The sequence below is a fragment of the Cryptomeria japonica genome, chromosome 8 (assembly GCF_030272615.1).
Source record: "Cryptomeria japonica chromosome 8, Sugi_1.0, whole genome shotgun sequence".
NCBI classification, from domain to species: domain Eukaryota; kingdom Viridiplantae; phylum Streptophyta; class Pinopsida; order Cupressales; family Cupressaceae; genus Cryptomeria; species Cryptomeria japonica.
In genome coordinates this window covers 724,732,045-724,745,959 of record NC_081412.1, presented here as the reverse complement: position 1 = coordinate 724,745,959, position 13,915 = coordinate 724,732,045, and positions in this window count along the sequence as shown.

Genomic DNA, 13,915 nt, shown 5'->3' with positions numbered 1-13,915 from the left:
TTCATCCAATAAAATTTAACCAACCATTATGTTCAAACTTTTCATCAAAACATAAGTCATGCATCTAATTTCATAGCGTACTTTAATTTCATTATAAACTAATGAGTTCTTTCCATGCATACTTAATTGCGCTATCAATAACTGAATATATTCCATTATTCTAATCTACAATCTTTCATGATCCAAATTATTGCATTTAATAAGATGACTAGACACATGCATTTAAGATTAATTTCATCTAATCCACTTTATACATTCTAGCATAATTCCATCCATACATGCTAAACTAAAAAGGAAACATAAGAACATAAGCATCACATAATACCAAATTGATATCAGAGTTCACCCCTAATGGGCTACATCTCCGGGTTTGCTCAACTGCAAGACCCCTCTAGTAATTAAATAATAGAGAATAATACATAAGGTCACATAATTTACAATCCTTCCATCAAGGTGAACATAAACAATAATACATATGACCACATTGGTCAAATAAATACATGAATGATCCCTGAATAGGAAAGGATCCAACTAAACATAATAAGAAGCAATTACAAAAGATCAACTGGAGCATCCATGAAACTAAATCTTCGCAACCCATGGTCTAACATGAATATCAGGTTCTCACAAGGGCATAAGAAACAAGACGACTCCACAACAGTACTCCTATCAAGACAACACAACAACACACTAGTGAACATAAGGGACAAGTGTCATAACATAACTTGGTATGGTTACCATGGCAAGTCTTCATAGGTTCTGACCCATCCACTGGGTTACCCTAGCAACCTATTCCAAACCTTCATCCCATCCAAGCCCCATGTGGACCCACACATCCTTCATGAAGATAAGGATGATGGTTTGCCATTTCAGGCCTTCTCACTGAATGTTGAGTTTGTACTAGCAATCATCCCATACGTGAGGCACAATTAACTTAATTAGTGATTCATTAACTAACTCTCTAATATGCTATTAGGTTATCACTTATTTAGACACACTTTAAATGGGTTACCTAGCAACCACTTTGGGTGCGACCCCCAATCGAAAGCCACTTTCCCATATGACACTAGACCATAAACCAACAACTCCTAAAACCTAGGAATACACAAGGTCAAGCAAATGGAGTTCAAAATGGAAGGAACACCCACTTGGTCAAACAAGACTTCATACGAGGTGCACTGACTGACGGTATTCTAACTAGAGACCTAACCAACTATGGTCAACCATGAATCCACATTCAGCACCCACATAAAGGACATGACCGGTTACAACCCATCACAAGACAATAGTCAAAACTCGAGATCAAGGACAAAAGCAAGTACCCCAAATCAACATACGACATTATCCAACAATCAAAATCAAGGACTTGCCATTTCTTAAGCAAATGCGAATACATAAAATTAAACATGCTTAGGCATAGATAAAAAAAGGACAATCCTCTTGCATATTGGTTACACACAACAATTGATTCCAGTTTTCTAATAGATCTAAATAGATTGCAATTTTGTCTACCTCGCCTAGGTATTGGTCGTTCATGGTTTTCTAACTCACTAAGTTCGTTTGCATCAAAACATAACATAAATACATCATTATGAGTTTTTAAACCAAATTCACATGAATATAATTAAATAAACATTAACAACTAAAAATGATATTTATTCTTCAAATAAAACATCATTCTCATACTGGTTCGAAAATAATTTCTCCAAATTCATCTTTTCCAGAACCAAGTTACACTTTTCAGATCAAGGAAATATATATTTAAAGAAACTAAATATAGATAACCATTTCCTAAATTAACAAATTATTTCCTTGCGTACATATAGAAAAATACCAAAATTAAATATTAATTAATACATATTTATTAATCCGCGATCAATAAAATATAAAAAAAATTAAAATCAATAATATAATTAACAAATTAAGTATTACTTTATATATATATATATTAATCCCCATTAATAAAAATATATATTAAATAATAATTAATTATAATAAATAAATTTAAACTATATAAAAAAAACTTTTAACAAAATTAAAATTAAATTTTTTTTTTAACAAATAACAAAAAAAATAAACTAAATAATTTTTTTTAAGGCCCCCCCTTGGGATACCCACGAGCCCCACCACGTGGGAACCACATGGTTCCCTTTCCTTTGGGGAGGGGACTGTGGGGACCATGACATGGTCTCCCCACAACCACGACTGTGTGGAGGCCATGCCATGGTCTCCACACCATGGCCCTCCCATGGCTTGGGGAAGCCACGACTCTCCCTAGCCATGGGTGGAGGTCGTGGTACCCTCCCCCAAATCCCCAAAAATTAATAAAACCGCAGTTAAAAACATTTTTTTAATTTAATTTTTTTTTATATAAAAACTAAACAAACATTACCCAATCTCTAGGTATTCATAGACCCAGATAAGAATTTTAAACAAGGACCCAATACCTAGAAATTTTTCTAGGAATAACCTCTGGGACATTTTTCCATAAATTAAAAAAAAGGATTTATACATACAAATGCATTTTGATAATTTCAAACAAAACCCCCAAATAAAAAAAAGACTCAGAAATTTTCTGAGACAAAACAGAGAATGGATTCAATCAATTTTAAAACATCATTTCTTTCCCAATTTGAAGAAATGGATTTGCATCCATGAAACAAAAGGGGTCAATGCTAAATTAATTTCTCACTTCATAACCAAAATGAAAGAGTTTTCTAAAAGGAAAAGGTAGCCACACACACAAGAATCTCCTTAAATTCAGACAAATTTCAACAAAAACAAAGGGTTAACCAAAATGCCAACCTTGAATGCTATCCTAGAGGTGTTGAAGATGAGCTCCACCTACAAAATACCCCAAAATCCTTCCACCAAATGCCCCAAATTTTTCCATAAAAAAAAAACACTCTCCAAAATCATCCTCCCAATATTTTTCCAAAACCTAGGTTAAATGGGAGATTGTTGACCAAATTTTTTTTCTTTTTTTTTGACTTAAAATACTTTCATTTAAAATTAATCCCCAAAAATCATTCTTTCCAACTATATCAAAATATATATTAAACTTGCTTTTCAAATTAAAATTGATTTTCTTAAATACTTGAAATTAACCTTTTCTATTTCAAAATGTCAAAGAAATTAAATCATTTCTATTTCAATTAAATTTAAATCTTTGCTTTCAAAAAGCATAACTAAAAATATTTTTCATTTAAAATTAACCATTTAATTGAACTTGCTACCAACTTCCATTGAGCAATTCTAATTAATGATAAATCGCATAAAAGGAACCTATTTAATTTAGTCTCCAAAATACTAATGCATAAACACACATTAAATCAAATTAAATACTAAGGATTAAATACTCAATTTAACCACACACAAAACACGCAACCCAAGAAATCCAAGCAGACAGATGACCTGCATACCCACCCAAGGGGATACTGACGGACGACTGACAACGCTCACTTGAGCATGACTATGATCAAATGAGGGTCTTACGACCACCTAATCCAAATTCTAAGAACCAAAGAGGAACACTCAAACCTGCAAAACCAGGTGGAGACGAACCTCGTACCTATGCGGTACTATACCTGCAATCTCCTGCAACCAAGAGTCATACATGCATACATATATATATTTAATAAAAGTGTTAACCCAGGATTAATAACACAAATCAAGAGAACTAATAAACTTAAATACGAATTGATGCGAAAACCACATTAACAGGTACACACAATAATCAAAACATCTGACTATAACATTATAACATGATAAACTAACCAAGGTCAAACCGAGATTAGAATCTGATTAGGGTAGGGGTACTACATGGCATAAAAAGCTGAAGTGGCATAAAGCTAACTAAGTTGTTGATAGGCATACAACAAGCTAAAGAAAATACACACAACTGAACAAAACACCCAGGTAGCTCAAGCTCCTCAATCTCCTCAAGCTCCTGAAGTAGCTCAAACACTCAAGAAGACAAGTAGTTCAAATAAAATTCAAAATTAATCTTCACATCAATTACAAAAATTCCAACAAACTCCCCCTTTGTCATTGATGGCAATCCAATTTGCAACTGCCACCTCAAATTTTTTTTTCCCTTACTGCTCCCCCTAAGATATTGCTCCCCAAAACTTACTTCTCCCCCTTGACATCAATGACAAAACCAACCTGCAAAAATTGAAACCATCATGCATAATTGTATTGGGGGTTGAAAGAATATGACAATGAAATAACTCCTCCCCGAGTCCAATCAGGAAACTCAATGATGGAGTGGAAACACTTCAAGCTTCTCCTTTTTGATATCATCAATAGTATATAAATTTTTAGCATCCCTACTTGCATTTGCAATTAGTTTACCATCCTTTATAACTTCACAACAATCTGAATTAAAACTCAAACTATGCTCTTGATCACACAACTGGCTCACGTTTAATCAATTTTGCTTTAGACCATCTACATATAGAGAATTCTCATTTTTTGTCACACCATCTTTCAAATAAAGTGTACCTGTACCTTTGATTTTTGCTGAAAAATTACCACCGAATCTTACCTTACCTCTATTTGTTCTTATGAGAGTAAGAAACTTGCTCTTGTCTCTAGTCATATGCCTAGAACAACCATTGTCAGTATACCATTTATCTTTTTCATTTTCTCCATGGGGGGTTGTTTGCATAATCAGAGATTCCATTGGCATTTCCTTCTCTTTCTTCTTCCAAACCTTAGCAACCTCCTTTGCCTTTTCCATGTTCTCATCCTTCTTGCTATGTCTAGAAAAATCTACATTTTTGCAAAATTTTGCAGTTTGACCAGGATTATTGCATTTATAGCATATTACATTGTAATTCCAAGGAGGAATAAAATAATTCTTACTCCTAAAACTGAAATCATTCCTTGTAAAATCTGTACAATTGATGGCTTTGTGTCGAAAATAGTTGCAAGAAAAACAATAACCATGGAAAAAGGAATTATTGAACCTGTTCATATGTCCTTGCCTTTAGATAGGAGGCCTCTTTAAAGCATTATTTCTTACTTTTGATGATGAATTCCTTGAGCTCTCACCATTGAGAGTCTGTTGTTCTACCTTTGATCTTTGACCTTCTTCAAGGCCAACTCCACCCTTGTCTGAGGAGAATCTTTGAGAAGCTAACAAGTTGTCTAGTGAAAGCAAACCTTTTTGATTTATCTCTTCTTGGTTCAGTAGCATAGATGATTTCTCTAACTTTCTGAGAAAGAAAATTTCAACTTCCAATTTATCACATTTTTCTTCATTCAACTTAATCTGACTTCTTAACTCCTCTTCAGACTCTTGGCTTCCTCAATCTGAATTCTCAGGTCATTAATTTGTTTTTTCTGCATCGTCAAGAGCTTGTAATTTCACAGATTTTCCTTGACTTTCTTCTTTGAGCTGCACCTTGAAACTCAATTTTTTCTTCTTAAGATATTTTATCTCATTGAGAGCACTTATCAATTCTTTCTCTAAATCCACTTCAAGATCTTCTTCCCCAAAATCACTTTCATCTTCCTGATTTTCTGTGTGAGTTTCTTCCATAGCCATGAATAGGATCTCATCACTCAGAGATTCAATATCACTCTTCAGATGAATCACTGTCCTCTTTTGAATATAAACTCTTTTTGGATTTCCATATCTTCTTATCTTTTCTTTTGTACTTCTTTTTGTTATCTTTCTTTTCATAACTGGTCTACCATGAAGCATCATTTCGGATAGAAATACCTTTTTGAGCTGCATACATCTCTATACAAGTTTGTTGTTATAAATTTTGTTGTAAAAGGTCTACAATACTGTAGGTAATGCACTAGCAGTTATAATCTGAATCCATAATTTAGAACACCATCAATAAATGGAATTGCAACCAATTAAATAGGGTCGTAGAGACAAAACTGAGGTGACTAGGGCCAATCAAAAGGATAACAATATAAAAATAAAATATAATTGCATGGGAGGTCTGAAAGATGCTGACTAGGAGATGATTCAATTCTGATTTGTTTGTTTCAATATTAATCTTTGACCAGTGTATTAATGCCTTGAGGCTTTGAAGGATTTTTTTTTTGAGTTTTTTTAAGTTTATGCTTTGGGATTTGACAATGCAAATGAATAACAAATGCAATACATAAAATAATTGACTGAAAATGAATTTAAGACTTCTGATTTTATTTATCAGCAAAGAACAAATGAAAATAAATGATTATTTTTAACAACCCAAACCAATAATGGCCTACCAGGAGTCCAGTGTTGGGAATTGGAGGTGATTTAGTGGCCTGAATAGGTGGAAAGATTGAGTGAAGCACTTCCAGCTGAAACCAATAAGCTTTATTCACCTACTGAATAATTATCTAAAACAAATTTGTGAATAAATCTTGATTCCAATGCAATTCCTGGACTTTCCCCAGGAGAGACTCCAATTTGGTGTGCTTTCTGCCCACTGATTTGCTCCTATAGCTCCAGTATAAACCAGTTTCACCAAATAAACATTGGGATTCTTCTTATTTGCTGCTAACAATAAATTTTGAACATAAATATTATTGTTAAGCCCCTTATTTTATTTTATTGAAAACTCCAGGCAAGATTTGGTGGTACGACTAGCTTGGGGAAGGTACAATCTATTGATTGGGGTTACAAAGTTGTTGAAAATTGTGACCTCTCTGCTCAGATTTGAAATTTATTCCCCTGTGAAGCTGAATTTCTCAAATTTGCTTTGAAATTTCCCCCCAATGACCTGAAAAGAGCCTCCAATGAAGATCAATATGTTGATAGGTGGAAGGGTTTTCGTCCTACACCAAGGAGAAAAAGTGACAAAGTATAGATTCCTCTTGGTAAAGCCAATCATACCCTAGCCTATGTAATTTCCTGTGGAGATGGATAATAGTCAAAACTATGCAACTAAGTGATCACTGGAAAAATGGGGACATTACAAGGTCGACCTGGATTAATTCAAAAGGGCTGACCAAAAAAGACAATAAAATAAAAATAATATATAATTGCAAAGGAGGCCAACTTGGATTAACTCAGAAGGACCAACTAAGATAAAGATGGGTAATAACATATTAATTAAATAAACTAAGTAGTGGTTAGGGAAGAGTAGCAATTTTCATCAAGGAAGGAACATGTCATTGAGGGGATTGTGTCCTTTTTGAAAAATGGTGACTTTTCATCCCTTCATGAGGAATATAAAAAGGAGTTTTTTATTCATGGAGAGCGGGATGGAATGAGAATGGAATAAGGAAAGGGAAGGTGAATATCATTCAAAGAAGTGCAGATTTACAAGTTAATTCAAGGCAGTCTTACAAGAAGATTTGAGCAGAAATACATGAAAAAAAAATGATGAGAATCATATGAATGTGAAGAATTTAGAGAAGATGTAGAGAGAAATACAAGGAAGGAAATCGAACAGAGAAAATTTGGATATATGATTATATACATTGCACACAGCAGGAACACATATTATATATATAGCATTCAACATATATTGCTAGTGAGATTAGTTGAATATTTGTTATTAATCAAAGAAGATCATATTTTATATAAGCAACCCCCATTTAGAAAGAAACCATCTTGTGATCTATCAAAACTTGTGGTATGAAATTGATGATATTGTTCAACATATGATCTCTAATGTAGTTTAAGCTAGTTGATAATATCTAGAATCTTATAATTATTTATTTAATCAATTTAGTCTCCTACATGAAATCATGTATGGATTAGCGAGGAATCACAATTGGGAGAGAAGATACGGGTTCCCCTTCTAAGTAGACCACCCTATGTTGGATTGATAAGAGTTCTTGCCACTTGTGGGCCAAGAGGTGTTATATCACACCCTTGGATTTAGTTGTGGAAAATGTTTGGAGCCCCCTATTATGGACCCTCAATTGCGAGAGCAGATACAATTCCCCTTCTAAGTATCCCATCCCATTTTGGATTGACAATAATTCATGCCACTTGTGGGCCAAAGGGTGTTATATCACACCCTTGGGCTTAGTTGCGACAAACATTCTAGGTGGCCTATCATGCTTTCCTCTTCAATCCCTATTATGGTTGGTTATGGAGATAGGATTGTAAATGCTTTTTGGTCTCTAAAGTTCAAATAGTTATCACATAATTTATTATAGAATATTACATGTAAGTAAATTAGGGGACGTTATAGATGTTGATTAATGCAATTGATTATATATGCACTTCTATGTTGTTGGAACCCTAACCCTTATGGAAATAATTGGTCTTATGAATTGCATTTCAAATGTTAACTAAGATTATTGCAAGGTTTAAATCAACATTTATGTTCGAAAGGAAATTGTTAATTTGTAGGTTAACATTTTAAATGTACTATATTCCTTATTTTTGTTGAACTTGTGATTTTATGGTAAGATTTAGGAGCATCCTAAATTAGGGTACAGTACAAGGTATGCACAAGGAAGGATATATGGCTTTTATTAATTTATGGTTCTATAATAATCCTCCCTTGAATGTGGCAAAAAGCCATGTTGGAAGCATTTGGTAATACTATTGACAATTGCATGGAAAGGGTAAGAGACACCCTCTCCAAAAGAAGTAAAAACAATTTTGGAAGAACAAAAGAAGCAACGATGCAAATTTGGATGCATCATACCTTCGAATGGGTGGACAAATGGAAGGCACTACACTCTCGTTCACATTCTAGCATCTTTGAAAGGTGAGATGGTGTTTTTGAGGTCCATTGATGCCTCTAATAATCTAAAGAATGCAAAAAAAATATGAATAATTAATTTTATCAGATATCCACAATCAATTAGTTAATCACCAAGCTATTTATGGATTTGGTTGTGTGTCTTTTTTGCATCAATGTTTAAAATCACACTTTGTGATCCATCATCGGGATGTATGAGAGTGTCAAGAGATGCAAAAGTAAAGTGATCACATAGTGCGATCAGAAACATTGATGCAAAAAAGAAACACACAATCAAATCCAGAAACAACTTAGTGATTAATGTGAATAATGTTGGAGGAGATTGTATTAGAGGTGGGCATTGAAAATGCGGGGCAAGTTGTAATGAAATAGAATATGTGATGGAAAAGAGATTGCATCAAAAGAAGCATTTATAACTTTTTCAACCTATTGTGCTAACCATTTCTTGACCTTCTCATAGAGAACATAAGAAAAATTGGTTGGGCAAGAATAGTGATGAAAGAAGCTCAGAACCCCACCAAATACATCAGCAATCACCCTTGATTTCTTAGCTTGATGAAGATCACACCAATGAGAAAGAGCTTGTGCAAGAGTGATACAATCAACAACTAATTTACTCACCTTGCAAAGCAAGTGTAGTTCGTTAACATCTTTGAAGTAAATGTTTTTAAGTCAAGCATGTCTAGATTTATTATATTCGATGAAGGCTAATATAGAAAGGGTCATAAAAACAATTCTTGATGATGTCTTTTCTTTTAAAATAGCTATAAAGATCAACAATGTAACTCCAAACTTCATTTCAAATTTAAAATTGAATCCTTTAATTTCTTTTTTTTAAGTATTTCTTTTTTATTGTACTTGAATTTGTTTACAAGTGTTAAAACCTTTGGTGAGCATTATGTAGGTGTAGGGAGTGAAAACCACAAAGCCAAGGAGGCCATCCAAAATTACTAAAGGGAAATAGTACCAAAGTTGAATGCACTTTGGAGATCACTGGATTGAAGGTGGAACGATCAACTCCACCAAACCATTCATGAACAAGGTACTATCTCAACCCCAAGTTATTATTGAAAGGGTTGTGGAGGAGTAAGACATCTAATAGGGAGGCAATGGATCTACTTATTGGGGGATTACAAAAATACAGGTAAGGGAAAACTCTTTTATTCACTAGTATCTATATGAGGGGAACTATCCAAGCACCAAGGAGAAAAAAATGGAGTCTTCATTTATAACTTACAATTATTGCTTCGAAGTTACAATTATGGTTTAGTTACAATTTTTTTTTAATCTTATTTAGCTACTTGATGCTTAGAAATTTATTTTTATCCAATACATTTTATTTTGCACAAATGTGGACGCCATAAGTGTTTGGGAGACAATAGACTTGGATGAGATAACGCTCATTTTTACAAAATGAAAAGACAAGGTTGTTTATTATAAGAGACAAGTAAAGAAAGGTGCAACAAAAGAAGGAGACAATGGTCTGGATGACATCATTGTAAATTTAGTTGAATTTGAAGCAAAGGAGTCATTGTCATCTAGTTCCAAGGTGGAGCCACAATTTCATAGTATTAGAGATGAGCCACATCCAATTGCAAGGAATGAGCCCCAATATTTCACTAGAATTTATGTGGGGAAAAGGAAATTGTAAATTGTTGTAACTTGCATGGATGTATAAATCTCTCAACTATTAAATTAAAAATTAGGACCCCAGGACAAAGGTAGTACATTATGTTAAAACACATAATTCAAATTGAGAGTGGCTCAAAGTTAACCTAATGTGTATCAGTTGCTTTTAAGTTCCCTCAAATTAAAAAAATAAAAAAATACACGATCCAGAATGACAAATTCTTCATGAAAACAATGAAGAAGATCAAAAGAAACATCTAGGAATAATTTTTGTGCATAATGTTTAAGTAATAGCCATCATAATACATTATTCATTTGCAACTGAGCTCAAATGTAACCTGCCACACACAATTTATTTCAAATTCAGTAGGCGAAACAGAAAGTTCTTCCCAAAAGGCATTACAACAGATCAAAGTGCATAATCAACTCAAATTTAACCTAACTGCGCGACAAACTTCAAAGTCCCTCCCCCCAAAAAAACCCACTCAAAATGTCAAATTCTTGTAGGAAAATATGGAGCACTATTTGTAGGCCATAATAATAATCTAGTTGAGATTTAGTTTTTTATAAAAAAAAAGATAAACGGAGATTTTGTTGGCATGGACATTTCGGGTGTCTCTTTATATAAGAGGTTGTGGTGTGATTGTAAAAGGGGGATTCATGAAGAAAGTGATTCGAAGTTCAAATATCCTATCACAATAGGTAATCCACAATTTGGCCCATGTGTCTGTGGTAATACATCGAGGACTAGGGCCTGTTCATCCCTCTGAACCCAGAGATATTTCTAGTTACCCTTAATAATCTCAATCTCATATATCATAATAAGAAATCTTGTAAAAGACTCAAATGCATGTGAAATTTGTTTTAAATGTTTGAAAAATCTATCATCCATGTTTTGCACTGCGATTTTGTAAAGGGGTTACATCCATAGGAATCAATGAAAGTAGGGGCAATCCTTTGCGCCTCAACTTTTGTAAATTTCTGTTGATATTTACAATCATCTATAAATTTCAATATTTGATCTTTAGGAAATTGAATCAAATCAGTAATAGGACAATCCTATAGAGTAAGATTGCGTAGGTTAAGATATCCCATCGCTCTATCAGAAAGATTGTATGCCAGTCCTTCAAGATATTTTGTTTTTGCCATGTCAATCTTCTTTTCATCCCTTAATTGATATAGAAGTTGTCTGAAATAATTTGAGTATTCTTTGAAATCATTCAGATCACAACATTTCATCTGTAGCATGCTTTTTATAATTCCTTTTTTCTGGTTGACAGCTTCAGGACAAAATTCATTAACCATTTCATCCATTAGGCATTTGAGAGGATCAAGATGTTCTTGCCTATGGGCAGTTTGCCTTGTTTGGGGATCAACAACTACTTGGGTTATGACATTTTGATAGAATTTTGCATCCTTTTTTGCATTAGATTTGTTGGTCTAGCAATCCCTAACAATACCCCACAAATAATTGGTAGCAAATTTACAAGTAGGTGCTTGATCAATTTCTGAAATAGTTCTTATTATCAGAAATGTATTGGTCCAAGCTTCTATTGTTTGGTGAGGATTTTCATCTTGATCTATGTCTAAATACCAAGGATTTATGATGCAACTTGTTCTCATCATCATCATCAATCTATCAGTAGATTTTTTGGCTCTTTTTTCCTTAATTTGCAATAGATTTGGATTTACAAGAGTAGTTTTTTCTAGTTTTTTCTCTTGATTTATCAACCAATCTAAAGAGACTATTAAATCATTCAAAGAATGATCTATGTCATCAAATATATTGATCATTGTTTCATTTATAATCTTAGAATGTTGCACATGAGTGATTATAGTTTTCATATCATCACCTGACTTGTCGAAATTGTTTAGAATTCGATCAAACTGTAACTTTAATTGTTGTAGAGATGTTTTTGTATTTTTCAGATTTTCATGGTTTTCCACAACAATGTTTCCTATTTTCTGCATATTATTATGTAATATTGTCACTGAATTCTTTAGAGCTAAAATATCTGTACAAATATCATCTACATTTTTCTGCAAGTGTTCACAAAACCTTGAAATGCAATTTCTATGCTTGAACTCATTAGATGGCTCCTTTTCTTCTGAAGTACTTGGTTGGTAGGCATACTGAAAGAGACAAACAATACCATGTTCTATCTTGAAATTGCCTCTAATGGGTTGCCATCTTCCATTCTTATAATAGGATGCTTCTTGTTATTTATACCATTTAAGTGTTTCAGGTCTAGCCAATGTATAAACCATGTGAGAGAAAGGATGATGATGAAGAAGATCTTTATCTACAAGATAGTATCTATGAACCTGTTATTGAAGAAATCAAAGAAGAAGTAGATGAAGATGATGAAGCTTCTTTAGACAACCTTGCTACTATACTACAAGAAACTAAAAAGAAACTAGAAGATGCAGAGCCTAATGAATTCCCCATTGTATTGATCAACTAGAAAAAACAGGCAAAAAGAAGGGGATATCAAGAAGAGGGTGCAACAACGGATGTAATTTACCTTTTCAACAACATCAGCCAAGGCCTCCTATTATGACATACTAGCCACCATTCCAACAGTCAACCCTGCATACTGAAAGAGAAGAAATAAAATTGAATAAAAAATCTATGTCTGAGGATCCTATTATATGAGCCATTTCTCAATTCTCTCAAGAACAACCATGTCTCAGAATGACTGACTGTGATATTCAATTTTGTCCATCTGTGATTATTGAAGAAAAATTAGATGTCCCTAGTACATCCTACTCTGGTATAAACCATAATCAATTCATTTCTCGCATCCAAGAAGAATACGAAGATGAAAATAAACAATTCCCTCCATTTATAGAAGATCCTGTAAATGTTCGAATGGTTATGTCTGTCCTACCAGAACCCAAGCCACAATGAGAGCTACAATATTTAGTACATCTCCTTACATGAAACTTTTCTCAGTACATAAGTGTGATAATAAATGGCAAGCAATATGATGCTTAGATTGATACTGGAGCATCTATATCCTTTTGTAAAGAACAAGTTCTTAACAATTAGGAGCAACTGACTTAGAAAACTGCATACACTGCTTGTGATGTTCAAAGGAATGAATTCAGATATGACAAGTATAGTCATCAATAAGTAGTAGAATTGGAAGGAAAGAAATGTAAATGTGACTTCTTTGCCATGAAACAGATGCCTATAGATGTGCTATTAGCAGGAAATTTTATTGACAGATATACACCTTATGGTTTCACCAAGAAGGGTGTGATGTTTACTTTGAATGGTGAAAAAATAAGTACTCGAAGACTTATATATGCATCTGAAAAATATCCAGCCATAAGAAGGATCCAGACAGTTGAACCTCTACCAGAATTGAAGCTCCTATTATTAAAGATGTCTACTCAGAAGATTCTCAAAAGTTTTGGGACAAGGAGATGCTAAAGATGGAGATCAAAATAAAACCTAATTCTAAGATCAAAAGTGGAAAAAATATACCAATTCCAGCTCATTACTATCTAGATATGAAAGAAGCAATCGAAGAACTCAAAACAGGGAAGTATATTGTGCACTCTCAATATGGTTTTAACTATTATGCATTTATGGTTTGTAA